Source organism: Schistocerca americana, chromosome X (genome assembly GCF_021461395.2).
Source record: "Schistocerca americana isolate TAMUIC-IGC-003095 chromosome X, iqSchAmer2.1, whole genome shotgun sequence".
Taxonomy (NCBI): Eukaryota; Metazoa; Arthropoda; class Insecta; order Orthoptera; family Acrididae; genus Schistocerca; species Schistocerca americana.
In genome coordinates, this window is record NC_060130.1 from 555852661 (window position 1) to 555869197 (window position 16537).

The following is a 16537-nucleotide window of genomic DNA, read 5'->3' on the forward strand; positions in this document are numbered from 1 at the left end:
TTATATGAATTCGTAACTTTCAGCTTAACGAAGGCACATTTCTAGGTTTAAACGTTCAACTGCAAAAATCAGAACTGTACTGCCGGCTGGTAACGTTGCTGCGATACCGCGGGCGGGCGGTCGATGGACTTTCCTGTCTCCCGAGCTGCCACGAGCCATCACAAAGGAATGCTGCTGTTTAGAAATCCCTTCAGGAATGTCCGATATGGGGAAGTCTAGTGGAATTTCACATTCTGTGAAGCCGATATGGAATTCGTACTTATGTGTTTCACTGATATATTGCATTAATGTCTGTCAAACTGAATCTGATATCCCAGCCCAAAAACGAGGTAGGCTAGAATCGTCGATAGTTAACATAGCATAAGCTACTGAACACAGAACTAGCAGTGATACTGTGACAAAAGAATTAAAACCATTTGGACGCCTTGGTTTTCAAATATTTTAATGATTTGCGATGTTTCGGTGTTAGTAACTCTACAGCTAAGGAGTATCTTGTATAGAAAGTCATTAAAACCATACTTAATGAGTACAATATATTAAAATGTATTGTAACGTCTGGGGATCCTTTTCATGGTGAAAAAATAAAAACTAAATTTCAAAACTTCCACACAAAATACTACATATTTGATTTCATTGATCGATTCACTGGAAAGTGAGAATCGTTTTAGTGAAGCAGGCTTAATAGTCGACCTACTTCGAAACAGATTACAATCATGCAAATCCGCAAATTTTCTATTTATTGAAGATAACTTACCTGTTTTCAACTCACTTGATGTGATTTCAACCCATTTCCATATTACCTTTTATTTCCTATCTCTTCTTCTTCTTATTATTATTATTATTCTTATCCTTCCGCGAGGAATTTACGTAAAATTAAGTTTTTTATGTAAATAAATAACCAGATAGCCGGCCCAAGTGGCCGTGCGGTTAAAGGCGCTGCAGTCTGGAACCGCGTGACCGCTACGGTCCCAGGTTCGAATCCTGCCTCGGGCATGGATGTTTGTGATATCCTTAGGTTAGTTAGGTTTAACTAGTTCTAAGATCTAGGGGACTAATGACCTCAGCAGTTGAGTCCCATAGTGCTCAGAGCCATTTGAACCAGCCAAATAACCAGATAATTACTTAGCCTTCTGTTAGGCAAATCATCTTTAGTTTCACAGTTTGTGGCATTGGATCTCTTGGATAAATGCGATGATTTTTGCGTTTTAATGTTTGATTTATTTTATTTTAAGAGTGCAGTTTTCTTTCTTAGTATATATTTTACGCGTACACAACTGAAATCTGGCTCATTAGATCATATACTGCAGATGTATATGAAATAATTGTACCAGTTGATTATGTATTTAAGTAAATTACTGACATAATGGGAGTGCATCTCGGTGTATTCTCAGATAGATATTTTTCACAAACTCTTTTTGCATACTTTTGCAAACAAAGATGCTTACCACATTTTTCACAGGCATACTTGCTGAGGAAAATATTTTTTGTCTCTTTGTAACGGGACTCACACCTTTCTTCGTTTGCTCTGCCCTGGTTCCATAGAGAACTCAGCGCATTCTTCCAGTAATCAGAGCCAAGGCTTCGAGGTACTCACCTCTATCTGAGTATTTATTCTTGTTACCGAAAACAAATCACTTTTTAGGTGATGCCGACAATGCTTCTCAAATGTAAAAAACTGCTATAAGTCATTCCCTTGATTGCATAGCTACATTGTAGGTCACACAGGGCTTGTCAACATAATCAACTCCAGTTAAGTGCCATTACAGTGAAGTATAATTTTTTTCTCTAATCCTTCCGAAATATCAGTTGATAGTACATGCATAATGTAAGGGAGAATCGCAGTTTTAACTGTTTTTATAATTGCTAATATAATTTTTGTGAACTAATATAATTACGGACTAACAAAATTTTTATGAATCATGGACCTTGCCGTTGGTGGGTAGGCTTGCATACCTCAGCGATACAGATAGCCGTACCGTAAGTGCAACTACAACGGAGGGATATCTGTTGGGATGCCAGACAAACGTGTGGTTCCTGAAGAGGTGCAGCTGCCTATTCAGTACTTACAGGTGTACAGTCTGGATGACTGACTGATCTGGATGAAAAACGGCCTTGCTGTGCTGGTACTCCGAACGGCTGAAAAAAAGGGGAAACTACAGTCGTAATTTTTCCCGAGGGCAGGCAGCTCTACTGTATGGTTAAATGATGATGGCATCCTATTGGGTAAAATATTCTGGAGGTAAAGTAATCCCCCATTGGAATCTCCGGGCGGGAACTACTCAGGAGGATGTCGTTATCAGGAGAAACAAAACTAGCATTCTACGAATCATAGTGTGGAATGACAGATCCCTTAATCGGGCAAGTAGGTTAGAAAATTTAAAAAGGGAAATGGGTAGCTTAAAATTACATATGGTAGGAATTAGTGAAGATAGGCGGCAGAAGGAACAGGGCTTCTGGTCAGGCGAATACATGGTTATAAATACAAAATCAAATAGGGATAATGAAAGACTAGGTTTAATAATGAGTGAAGAAAGTAGGAACTTAGATAAGCTACTACAAACAGCATAGTGAACGCATTATTGTAGCCAAGATAGACACGAAGCCCACACCCACGACAGTAGTACAAGTTTGTATGTCAACTTGCTCCGCAGATAAGGAGGAGATCTAGGAAATGTATTATGAGATAAAAGAAATTATTCAGATGGTTAAGGGAGAAGAAAATTAAATAGTCATGGGGAAGTGGAATTCGATATTAGGAAAAGGAAGAGAAGGAAAAGTGTGGTGTCACCGCCAGACACCACACTTGCTAGGTGGTAGCCTTTAAATTGGACGCGGTCCGTTAGTATACGTCGGACCCGCGTGTCGCCATTATCAGTGATTGCAGACCGAGCGCCGCGACACGGCAGATCTAGAGAGACTTCCTACCACTCGCCCCAGTTGTACAATCGGCTTTTCTAGCGATGGTTCACTGACAAAATACGCTCTCATTTGCCGAGACGATAGTTAGCATAGCCTTCAGCTACGTCATTTGCTACGACCTAGCAAGGCGCCATCTTCAGTTACTATTGATTTTGTGAATAATTTACAGTCAAGAGCGACGCTCATCATTAATGGATTAAAGTTAAGTATTCCACCAGCTACGTCCGTTTTTCTAAATTCTAATTTCCTTGTCCCGTTCCAGAGCTCACGCCAGCCTGCGTGAGCTAAAACGCGTGCCTTTCGGCTTCCTCTAATAACACGGTGTTGGCTCTCCTGCCAACCCACAACAAAAAGTAGTTGATTAATATGGACGGGAGGAAACGAATGAAAGAGGAAGCCGCCTGGTAGAATTTTGCACAGAGCATGACTTAATCATAGCTAACACTTGGTTTAAGAATCACGAGAGAAGGTTGCATACGTTGAAGAGACCTGGAGACACCGGAAGGTTCCGGGTTGATTATATAATGGTTAGACAGAGATTTCGGAAAGAGATTTTACATTGTAAGACATTGCCAGGGGCAGATATGGACTCTGACCACAATTTGTTGGTTATGTACTGTAGACTATAACAGAAGAATCTACAACAAGGCAGGAGATGGGAACTAGATAAACTGAATGAACCAGAGGTTGTAGAGGGTTTCGGAGGGAGCATTAGGGATAGATTGCCAAGAACAGGGGAAAGAAATATAGTAGACGAAGAATTGCTAACCTTGAGAAATGAAATAGTGAAGGCAGTAGAAGATCAAGTAGATAAAAAGACTAGGACTAGTAGATACATTTAGGTAACACGAAAGATATTGAATTTAATCGATGAAAAGAGAAAATATAAAAATGCGATAAATTAAGCAGGTGAAAGGAAATACAGACATCTAAAAAACGATATTGACAGGAAGTGCAAAATGGCTAAGCAGGGATAGATAGAGGACAAATGTAACGATGTAGAAGCATTTATCACTAGGGCTAAGATAGATACAGCCTACAGGAAAAATAAAGAGACCTTTGGAGAAAGGAGTACCACTTGCCTCAATATTAAGAGCTCATACGGGAAACCAGTCCTAAGCAAAGTATGGAAAGCAGAAAGTTGAAAGGAGTATATAGAGGGTCTACACAAGGGAGATGCACTTGAGGGCAATATTATGGAAATGGAAGAGGACGTAGATGAAGATGAGAAGGGAGATATGATACAGGGGGACAAAGCAGTGAAAGACGAAAGTCGAAATCAGGCCCCCGCGAGTAGACAACACTCCGTTAGAGCTACTGACAGCCTTGGCGGAGACAGGCGAAATACCCTCAGACTTCCACGAGAATATAATAATCCTAAACCCAAAGACAGCAGGTGATTACAGGCGTGAAAATTACCGAACTATCAGTTTACGAAATCATGCCTGCAAAATACTAACACGAATACTTTAAGGAAGAGTGGAAAAACTTGTAGAAGTCGACCTCGGATGCTTCAAATGGCTCTGAGCATTATGGGGCTTAACATCTGATGTCATCAGTCCCCTAGAACATAAAACTACTTAAACCTAACTAAGCTAAGCACCTCACACTTATCCATGCCCGAGGTAGGATTCGAACCTGCGACCGTAGCAGTAGCGCGGTGCCGGACTGAAGCGCCTAGAACCGCTCGGCCATAGGCCTCGGAGATCAGTTTGGATTCAGGACAAATGTAGGTACACGCGAGGCAATACCAGCCCTACGACTTCTCATAGAAGATGGGTTAAGGAAAGACAAACCTACGTTTCTAGCATTTGTAGACTTAGAGAAAGCTTTTGAAAATGTTGACTGGAATACTCTCTTTCAGATTCTAGATGTGGCAGGGGTAAAATACAGGAAGCGAAAGGTTACTTACGATTTTTACAGAAACCAGATGGCAGTTATAAGGGTCTAGGGGCACGAAAGGGGAGCACTGGTTGAGAAGGGAGTCAGACAGGAATGTTGCCTATCCCTGATGTTATTCTACTGAGCTTTGCAGATGACACTGCAATTTTGTCAGAGACAGCAAAGGACTTATGAGAGCAGTCGAATGGATTGGACAGTATCTTGAAAGGAGGATATAAGATGAACATCAACAAAAGGAAAACGAGGATAATGGTACGCAGACGAATGAAATCAGGTGTTGCTGAGGGAGTTACATTAGGAAATGAGACACTTAAAGTAGTAAAAGAGTTTTGGTATTTGAAAATTAAAATAACTGATGATGGTAGAAGTAGGGCGGATATAAAATGTAGACTGGCAATGGCAAGAAAGGGATATCAGAAGAAGAGAAATTTGTTACCATCAAGTACTCATTTAAGTGTAAGGAAATCCTTCCTAAAAGTATCTGCATAGAGTGTCACCATGTATGGAAGTGAAACATAGACGATTAACAGTTTACACAAGACGTTAATAGAAGCTTTTGAATTGTGGTGCTACAGAAGAATGTTAAAGATTAAATGGGTAGATCACATAACTTATTAGGAGGTACTGAACAGACCTGGGGAGAAGAGAAATTTATGGTACAACGACAAAGCAAGGGATCGGTTGGTGGTACACATTTTAGTTGCAACTTCTGACACCGAGTGTAACAGCAACACCAAATGTAGTGGGAAGAGGTAGAAGCCACGATATTAAGACTTGTCCGAGCTTTCCAAGTGATTTCTTGTTTCCAACTACAGTGCTGAGTTCCCCTTGGTCACCTTCACTGAGCAATGCCGAGTACACCACATCGCTGTCTGTGAAATAGCTTGGCGCGGAATGACTGCCTCAGCGACCCGTGCAATGCCCACTATGTCGGCCTTGTACTCTCGCAGAGTTGCGTCGGCGTCAGGATGCACTGGCAGCCAACTCAGCTGCCTTCGCCTCTGCCTCCTCAGCGCCGCCCGCTGCAAGGCGACCCACAGCACGCTTCCCACTGGCGTGGTTAAGAACGCAACGACAATGAGCGCCTGCGATCTGACGTCCGAATCTGCGGCCCTCGCCTCGGGATGCCTCTGGCATGTGTTGGGAGCCGACAAGTCTGCCCGCGGTAGCGAGCTCTGGCGTGGCCCGCCGCTGACTGACTGTGGGCCCCACGTTGGCCTCAGAGGGTCGAATCAGCGACCTGCCATAGACTGGAACACTGGTGTCCCGGCCGAGCGGTTCTAGGCGCTTCTGTCTGGAATCGGGCGGCCGCCACGGTCGCAGGTTCGAATCCTGCGTCGGGCATGGATGTGTGTGATATCCTTAGGTTAGTTAGGTTTAAGTAGTTCTAAGTTGTAGGGGACTGATGACCTCAGATGTTAAGTCCCATAGTGCTCGGAGCCATTTGAACCATTTTGAACTGGAGCCCCATCTGCTGCTGCATGTAGCTGGTGCTGCGACACGCCTCACCGTCCAGAAGAGCTGCCACACTTCTACACCTAAATCTACATCCATACTCCGCAAGCCGCCTAACGGTGAGTGGTGGAGGGTACTTTGAGAACCTCTATCGGTTCAACCTTCTATTCCAATCTCGTATTGCTTGTGGAAAGAAAGATTGTTTGTATGCCTCTGTGTGGGCTCTAATCTCTCCGATTTTAACCTCATGGTCTCTTTGCGAGATGTACGTAGGAGGGTGAAATATACGGCTTGACTCCTCGGTGAAGGTATGTTCTCGAAACTTTAACAAAAGCCCGTACCAAGCTACAGAGCGTCCCCCTTGCAGAGTCTTCCACCGGAGTTTATCTGTCATCTCCGCAACGCTTTTGTGAATACCAAATGACCCTGTAACGAATCGTGCTGCTCTCCGTTGGATCTTCTTTATCTCTTCTATTAACCCTATCTGGTATGGATCCCACACCGGTGAGCAGTATTTAAGCAGTGGGCGAACAAGTGTACTGTAACCTACTTCCTTTGTTTTCGGAATACATTTCCTTAGGATTCTTCCAATGGATCTCCGTCTGGCATCTGCTTTACGAACGATTAATTTTATATAGTCATTCCATTTTACATCACTCCTAATGCCTAATCGCAGATAAGTTATGGAATTAACTGTTCGCAGTTGCTGACCTGCTATATTCTAGCTAAATAATAAAGGATATTTCTTTCTATGTATTACCAGCACATTACACTTGTCTACATTGCGATTCAATTCCCATTCCCTGCACCATGCATCAATTCGTTGCAGATCCTCCTGCATTTCAGGACAATTTTCCATTGTTACAATCTCTCGATATACTACAGCATCATCTGCAAAAAGCCTCAGTGAACTTCCGATGTTATCCACAAGGTCATTTATATATATTGTGAATAGCAACGGTAGTACGACACTCTCCTGCGGCACACCTGAAATCACTCTTACTTCGGAAGACTTCTCTCCACCGAGAATAACATGCTGTGTTCTGTTATCTAGGAACTCATCAATCCAGTCACACAATTGGTCTGATAGTCCATATGCTCTTACTTTGTTCATTAAACGACTGTGGGGAACTGTATCAAACGCCTTGCGCAAGTCAAGGAACACGGCATCTACCTGGGAACCCAAGTCTATGGCCCTCTGAGTCTCGTAGACGAATAGCGCAAGATGGGTTTCACACGATCGTCTTTTTCGAAACCCATGCTGATTCCTACAGCGTAGATTTCTAGTCTCCAGAAAAGTCATTACACTCGAACGTATTACGTCTTCCAAAATTCTACAACTGATCGATGTTAAAGATATAGGTCTATAGTTCCGCTCATCTGTAAGACGTCCCTTCTTGAAAACGGGGATGACCTGTGCCCTTTTCCAATCTTTTGGAACCCTATGCTCTTCTACAGACCTACGGTACGCCGCTGCAAGAAGGGGGGCAAGTTCCTTCGCTTACTCTGTGTAAAATCGAACTGGTAGCACCATCATGTCCAACGGCCTTTCCTCTTTTGAGCGATTTTAATTGTTTTTGTATCCCTCTGTCATCTATTTCGATATCTACCATTTTGTCATCTGTGCGACAGTCTAGAGAAGGAACTACAGTGCAGTATTCCTCTGGAAAACAGATTTGGAATAAGATATTTAGTATTTCGGCCATTAGTCTGTCATCCTCTGTTTCAGTACTATTTTGGTCACAGAGTGTCTAGACAATTTGCTTTGATCCACCTACCACTTTGACATAAGACCAAAATTTCTTAGGATTTTCTGCCAAGTCAGTACATAGAACTTTACTTTAGAATTCACTGAACGCCTCTCACATAGCCCTCCTCGCACTACATTTCGCTTCGAGTAATTTTTGTTTGTCTGCAAGGCTTTGGCTACGTTTATGTTTACTGTGAAGTTCCCTTTGCTTCCGTAGTAGTTTTCTAACTCGGTTGTTGTACCACGGTGGCTCTTTTCCATCTCTTACGATCTTGCTTGGCACATACTCATCTAATGCATATTGTACGATGGTTTTGAACTTTGTCCACTGATCCTCAACACTATCTGTACTTGAGATAAAACTTTTGTGTTGAGCTTGAAACGTCCTCTTAGAAAAATTTATGAATGACTGTGCTGATAAACCTCTTACGTTATTTGATTTTCAATCATCTGAGCAGAACTGAACGTACTCACACATTTCGCTCTTTACCTATTCTGATCAACACTAAACTGACATACAATATTTTTAGCGTAACGCAGTCTGACTTTCAAAAATCCCTACAAAAGAATGGCCCTGACTAACAATAAACTATACCTTTCATGAATCACTTACCTCACAAAAATCTTCGTTACTCGAACTTCTGTAAAATAGCGTGCGCCAATACTGCCAGCTGAATAAAAGATTCTAACCACTGCAGGCACTAACTAGTGATAGGCATAGTTAGCAAATTAAAGATTTTGATAGAGAACAAACAATGAATTTACCTTAATAGTGTTCAAAGTCATAGTATATATATATATATATATATATATATATATATATATATATATATATATATATATATATATCAGTTCATGACATCCAGTCTTACAGATTTACTGTCCGTGATGGACACACGTCGAGATCATCCGCTCTCAAAACTCCGCCATCTCTCTCCCCACATCCACCACTGCTGGCGCTCACCTCCAACTGCGCAACGCTACGCGCTGTTAACAGCCAACTGCCCAACATCACAATAGCGACTATTTCAAAAATGCCACCCAGCCACAGACTGCACACAGCACAGTCAGTGATTTTCATACAGAGCGCTACGTGGTGTTACCAACATAAAAACCTAAACGGCCTACTTACAAGCTGTCAAATACTTTGAAATCTGCTTTTTTGTCGCTTTTTCTTAACAGAAAAATCTTCCTACCTTTTTTAATATAATGCTTTGTTAGTGAATCGGCTTCTATTTATATGCGGCTGTGCCCCTCTGTTTTGCTAAACGCGCCGCTCTGCGTCACATCCTCATAACACTTATGTTGGCCAGTGGGACCCTTCTGCCTGTGACTAGCACCATGCAAACCACTGCGTGTACTTCTTCCGGCGGTTCTATGCCCTGTGGCTTCTATTTTACTTCGCAACTACTGGTGATCGCACCTCATTGTAAACAAGGCGGCGCCTGGCTGTAATTTGCGGCTCAGAAACATTGCACAAAAACTGACTTTTCCTATTCCAAACGGTAGTGCCGCTACATTATTCCACCCTTCGAAAGACCTGGTCGCCGGGTCGGTCTTTAACTAACTAGCAACCTCTGAAACATTGCCGGAGCGTTTTTCAAACCGAATGGCATTCTGATGTACTGGTAATGGCCTCCAGGAGTAGAGAACGGAGTTTTTAGGCGACCCTGTGAAGCCACCTCTAACTGATGATAACCACTTGTCAGATCCATCGTACTGGCACTGTCCTAAATGATAAAAAGTCTCCGATATGTTTGGAATGGGATATGCGTCCGGTACTGTCTTATTATTGAAGTATCGGTAGTCACAACAGAACCTGTATTTCCTAGTTGCATCCACAGATTTTTCAGGCTCAACGACAATGCCCGCTCCCCAGCAACTATTAATATGCTCTATAATACCGTCCAAAAACTGCTGATCAATGAAATCCTCCACAATCGGCTACGAATACCTCAGTATTCTGTATGGTTTACGGTAAACAGCTGCTTCGTTAACTGTTGGTATCCTATGTTGCTGGTAACGGCCCTTGCAGAAAAAACAAATCCTTAAATTCCCACTACATTTCTCTCATATGCTCTTCTTCTTCTCCTTTCAAATGCTTAACTTTGTTATACAATGCAGTTCTATTTGCAGTTAGTGGTTAATCGCTACGCCTACCTCTCGAACACCAGTCTTCGTCATCTGGCACATCCTAATTTGCTACTACAATTCCTTTTCTCAAATTTGCGTCTACAACGCTAAAATTATCCACGTTAATGGGAACTACTCGCCTGTCGGTACCCTCCTGTAAGCACACAATACTACGTTTCACAAAGCAAACCAATGGACCCAAAACTTCATTATCCTCCAATGGTTCAATAACACATACTGTACCCACAGGCAGATTCGACTCCACACTTACCCAAAGCGACTTCCTGGTGCCACCAGACACACACTCATGCGAATTAAGCCTTAATGCTAATGTACGCGGTTCAGTTGGTTTGTGCATTACGCTGACCGCCCCTCGTGACAGCTCTGCATCGACAACAGTTTCCTCTACCTGAAATAACATTCCACCAACTCCCACAGTTCGTTGCCCAAGGTCAATTTTGGGGTGATGTTGATGCAAGAAATATACTCCTAGGATCATGTCGTAGCCCTCGCTTACCCATGGCACTACCTCCATGCATGCATCAAATCGGACTTTCCCTATGCGAAAGTAAGGTGTCACTAACTCCTAACGGTGAGACCACTTTATACCCCACTCCACACAATCTATAACGTGGTGGGCCTAACTTTCTTCGTCCCATTAAACTCTTACCACCACTTAGCCTTGCGCCTCTGTGTCCAACATATTCTTAAACTTTTTAGTTCCTATGGATCCTACCACTGAACATTCCACCTCTGCATGCGTATTTGTAGCATTGAAATTAAACAGAAGCTCCCTTAGGTGGGTCTTAGGCCCCCTCTGCCATTTAGCAGTTGTCCACCTCTACTAACTCCACTGCCGGCCGGAGTGGCCGAGTGGTTCTAGGCGCTTCAGTCCTGGACCATGCTGCTGCATGCGTCGCTGGTTCGAATCGTGCCTCAGGCATGGATGTGTGTAATGTCCTTAGGTAAGTTAGGTTTAAGTAGTTCTAAGTCTAGGGGACTGATGACCTCAGATGTGAGGTGCAATAGTGCTTAGAGCCATTTGAACCATATGCGCCGGTAACTCCCCAAAAATACATCAAGTGCCCTTTCTTCAGCCTCCTGCAACAGCACACCATTCGCTTTATCGCTCTGAACCAACTCATAAGTGTACTCCTTAATTTATCTTATTCTGTCCGCAAATTTCTCTACCATCTTTCCCTGTCACTTCGTCATTGTACTCAACCTCTCCCTAAAGTGCCGACCGAGCGGGGTGGCGCAGTGGTTAGACAGTGGACTCGCATTCGGGAGGACGACGGTTCAATCCCGCGTCCGGCCATCCTGATTTAGGATTTCCGTGATTTCCCTAAATCACTCCAGGCAAATGCCGGGATGGTTCCTCTGAAAGGGCACGGCCGACTTCCTTCCCAATCCTTCCCTAATCCGATGAGACCGATGACCACGCTGTCTGGTCTCCTTCCCCAAACCAACCAACCAACCAACCTAAAGTACCGAGTGCTATTCTGTTTCTTGTACCTTTATAAACTCCTCTCCTTCAACTGCTTAAACTGTCCTGCATTCCTTAAGGCCTCTGAACATCTCAAATATGTCTTCACTTCACTCGTCAAACTAATCTTGGCTGCATGTAACAAATGTTCATCTGACCATTCATCACAGCTGTAGTTTACAACACCTCCACAAACGAACGCACATCCTCAGATGCCTTGGCAGAAAATGGAATAATCAAACTCGTGGCAGCTAGATCAATCCCTTGCTGAGTCATCCTAGGCAACAACGATTGATCCGATGCGGTTTCCTGCTCACTTCTCGGTGTTAATTCACTCCTCAACTGCTTATTGTCCGCTGTCAAATGTGCTACCTTTTCCAACAAAATCCATACCTCTTCTGGTTCCGACAAACCTCACGTTCCTGACTCTGCCATTGTGTTGCTTTCATTCCCTGTTAATTCTGAAACAAAACCATTAAGTACAAAAATAACCAGACTCCTTACACCTCAGTATCATCATACTAAGTAACATCATACTCAAAACAATACAAAAGTAATTAAATGCCACGAAAAAAAATCTTACTGCTGCAAATACACAAACACTTACTCTGACAACAAAAAATACTATGCCCACGCAAAACTTCTACAGTGGTCTGCCATGAGCCATACTCAAAAATACAAAAAAGAAAGAAAACGTGCAACACTCAAAAGAAAACTTGTCAAAACTCACCACATCTTGTGACTGCAATGCACGCGATGGGCTCAAACATTGTACTGTATAGACGACGTCTGCTATTCTGACACCATATGTAACAGCAACACCAAATGTAGTGGGAACAGGTAGAAGGCACCGTATTGAGACTCGGTCAAGCTTTTCAAGTGATTTATTGTTTCCAACTACAGTGCTGCATTCCCCTCGGTCTGCGTCACCAGGTCCTGCAATGCTGAGGACACCACTTTGCCGTCTGTGAAATGGCTTGGAGCGGAATGGCAGCCCCAGCCACCCATGCAAGCCCCGCTGTTTGTCAGCCTTGTACGGCCATAGAGCTGCGTCAGCATCAGGATGCGCCAGCAGCCGACTCAGTGGCCTTCGCCTCTGCTGCCTCAGCACTGCCCGTTGCAAGATGACCCATGGCGTGCGTCCTCACCAGCGTGGCTAAGAACACGGCGACAATGAGCGCCTGAGGTATGGCGTCTAACGCTGTGGCCCTCACCTTAGTATGCCTCTGGCATGTGCTGGTAGCCAACAAGTCTGCCCGCTGTAACGAGCCATGGCGTGGCCAGCTGCTGGTTGGCCTCAGAGGGTCGAACCAGCAACCTGCCGCGGACTGGAATGTTGGCGCCCCATCTGCTGCTGCACGTAGCCGGTGGTGTGACACACTCCACCATCCAGGAGAGCTGCCACACTTGAATGCTTTGTGAGTTAATCGTCATCTATTTATATGCAGTTGTGTGCCTCTGTTTTGCTAAATGCGCCTCTCCGTGTCATGTACACATAACACTTAGGTTGGCCAGTGGGCCCCTTCTGCCTGTGACTAGCGCCATGCAAACCATTGCGTGTACTTCTTCCAGTGGTTATACGACACTGTGGCCTCTATTTTACTTTTCAACTACTGGTGAGTGTAACTCACTGTAAACAGGCCCATGCTTCGCTGTAATTTGCGCACTCAGAAATATTGCACCAAAACTGACTTTTCCTATCCCAAACAGTAGGGCCGCTACAACATTCTGAGGCATCAAGTGATCGCAGTTTTAGTACAAGAGGGAAGGGTCTGGGGTAAAAATCGTAGAGGGAGACCAAGAGATGAATAAAGTAAGCAGATTCAGAGGGATGTAGGTTGCAGTAGCAATTCGGAGATGAAAAGGCTTGCACAGGATAGAGTAATCTTTGGACTGAAGACCACAACAACAACAATTGTATGTTGTATTTTGTACTGTCCAAAATAATAATTTTAATCACCTTCCTACCCTCCACTGTTTTTCTCTCCATCAACTTCATGATCTGCATCTGATTTTACAGATCTTGTTTCAGTTATGTCTTCAGCTTCGGAATCAGTTTCTATAAAATGATCTTCAGTGTATACCTCTTCATCGAAAAGAAGGTGAAGTACCTGTTGGAAATTCTCAGGTTCTTAGAAATCACACACTTTACTGATCTTCAAAGCTAGGATCCACAAGAATAACAAAATGTGATCTCATTTGCCAGACAATAATGGAACTACCGACTTGAGCACACTCTACGCAATGCCATGGTTGCATTCTATAGTGGCGACAAAAGTGTTACGTGAGTTGACACCAAGTATCTGGTAGACCCAACATGATACATGTGCTGACGTCTGCCTCATTTGCGACCATGGCATTATGGACATAAATTTGAAACTTCTGTAAGACAATAACAGAGATATGATATTCGTTGGACCGTCAAGAACTTACGTGTGTTTGTTGCTGTAATACTGAATAAAATTATGCCATGCATATCACAGATATTTACACGACTAACAAAGGGTTAAATATCATTTCCAGTTCTAGCTTGCATTACCTATCCTATAAATGTGTAAAGGTTGTTGCGCTTTGATGGTGAATGGTGGGATGGGAATGAGTCAGAAGCCACTCGGAAGCTGCGTAATCCCTTTGTTTCACCCAGTAGTTTGTATTACAACTCAGGCCCACAGTAGACGGTGCTGGAAGCTTGGCTTTAACCCAAAGAGGGACAGAGAAGTGGTGTCATAGTACAGGGTCTGATGAGTGCAGAACGTGGGGGCGCAGACGCCCAGGGAGCGCATTTCAGCCTAGCAGCTGGCTGGCGGCAACTGTACTAGCGACAGTCCAAAAGCTTCGGTGGTTAGGGGAGCCTCAGCTGGACCCTTGGCCCATCAGGCAGTAGCAAAAGCCCCTTGACAGGCGCTCTTTTCAGGATGATGGCAGAGCAGTGGATATCTCATGGTAAAGGCCAATGCTATTACAGTTGACTACATAAAGACTCGCTGCTTCGACACATCACCATTCTGAGTGGACGACCAGTATTTACTCGCATCAAATCAGGTTTGTTGCGGTATTGCAGCTGCAGGAGACACACATGCCGCATGCTAATGTGGATGAACAACGGTCACCATGGGTGCATGAACCATGTACCTACAGCAGAGGCCCATATATAGCAACGTTTGCTGAACGATCGTTAAGGATCCACTTTTGGTACTCCGTTGATTCAACCAGGCTGTCAGCTGCTCAACAGCTTCATGTCTATTGAGCTGTACACATTTCCACAGTTGTCGTTCATCCATGTGATCTATGGCACATGGTGTACCACAGCGGTCTCAGCGCCAGTCATGGATAATTACTTTTTCTATGAAACGTATACTGTAACCACAGTTGCACGCAAACAGTTTACAAGTTTAATCTTTTCAGGGGTTCTTCCACCCTTGGCCTAAAAGTCAATGACATACAATTTTTGATGCCAGATAAATTGTTCCATTTCCACTTTATGACAACGACTGCACTGTTTCCAGTGTCCGCTCAACAAGTATTATTTACCCTCCACGGCTACTGCTGCCACCTGCCGCCTGCGAGTGATTACTGCACGTTGACGTCGAACGTAGGTGGTGTTCACATTAGTGTTACTGGACCGTGTATTATTCCGTCACAAAGCTGCTGGTTTATAAATTCCTCCATCACCTTATGGTGAAGATGTGGACCTCAGTGCAGCATATTATACGCTGATGGCTCATTCTCAGTGGGAATTCTATGACATGTTACGGCATAAAGTCAAGCGCCGGCACGCCAGTCGGGAACGGCAGGGAAGAGAAGGCTGTGAAACGAAGTCATCTGACCGGACCTCCCTCCAGGCCACGAATGCGACAGCAGCGGCCCTTATACGAAGAGAACATAAGCGCCGCGACCGACTGGTGACGGCCCAGTTCAATAGAAGCAGATTAGCGACTTCGATAGCAGCGTCAACGCTAGTTACTTCGCTTGTACTCTCTATGTAGCACAGATATGTATGACATGTCTGTTGTACACCACTGTTGTGGAATGGTGCGCCACCTTTTGTGCTGGCCGCTATTCAGCACAAGACGCAACACGTTTCTACAGCGTATTCCTGCAGGCGACGAAGGCTGGTGGGAGACATTCGAGCATCCGCACTATAGCCTTGAGCTTTGACCATGCGACTATCACGCCTTTGGTCCCTTAAAACAAGATTTGAAGGACCAATGGTTCCAGTCGGATGATGATGTAGTGCAGGCAGTTGCGGATTTCTTCACGCAGCTTGACATAGTGTTTTACCAAACTGGTATCTTCAACCTGGTACATAGGTGGGATGATTGTCTCATTTCTCACGGACGTTTTGTCTGATTGACATGTCGGCTCTGGACTGTACAACCTTCGAACGGAAGCGTTTGGTCGCCCCTTATACCTAAACAGAATGCTCCACTATGCACCATCCCATATCAACTGTGGCGTGATGTTTATTCAGAAATCCTGTCCAGTATGACATAATAGGTGCTGTCAACCCGAGGAAATACTTCAACGCAATCCTGACAGTCCTTCTATCCCAACTGGAAATTTTACATGACAACTTGAACAAATGGATACTACCCCCACGTATACCATTTAATCTATAGTGAGGCGGGTTCAACTTTTTCTCACCAAGTATACCTAGACTTGCTATACATACCTGTGGTCGCGTATTCAGTAAATATTTGCATGCCCTTTCGCTTACAAAGCTGAATACGCAATAGTCTGCCACTGATTCAGCACATGGGTACTCAGTGCTTACATTCACTGGGAGCACTGTGCAGTGCCGGCCGGAGTGGCCGAGTGGCTCTAGGCGCTTCAGTCTGGAGCCGCGCGTCGCTACGGTCGCAGGTTCGAATCCTGCCTCTGGAATGGATGTG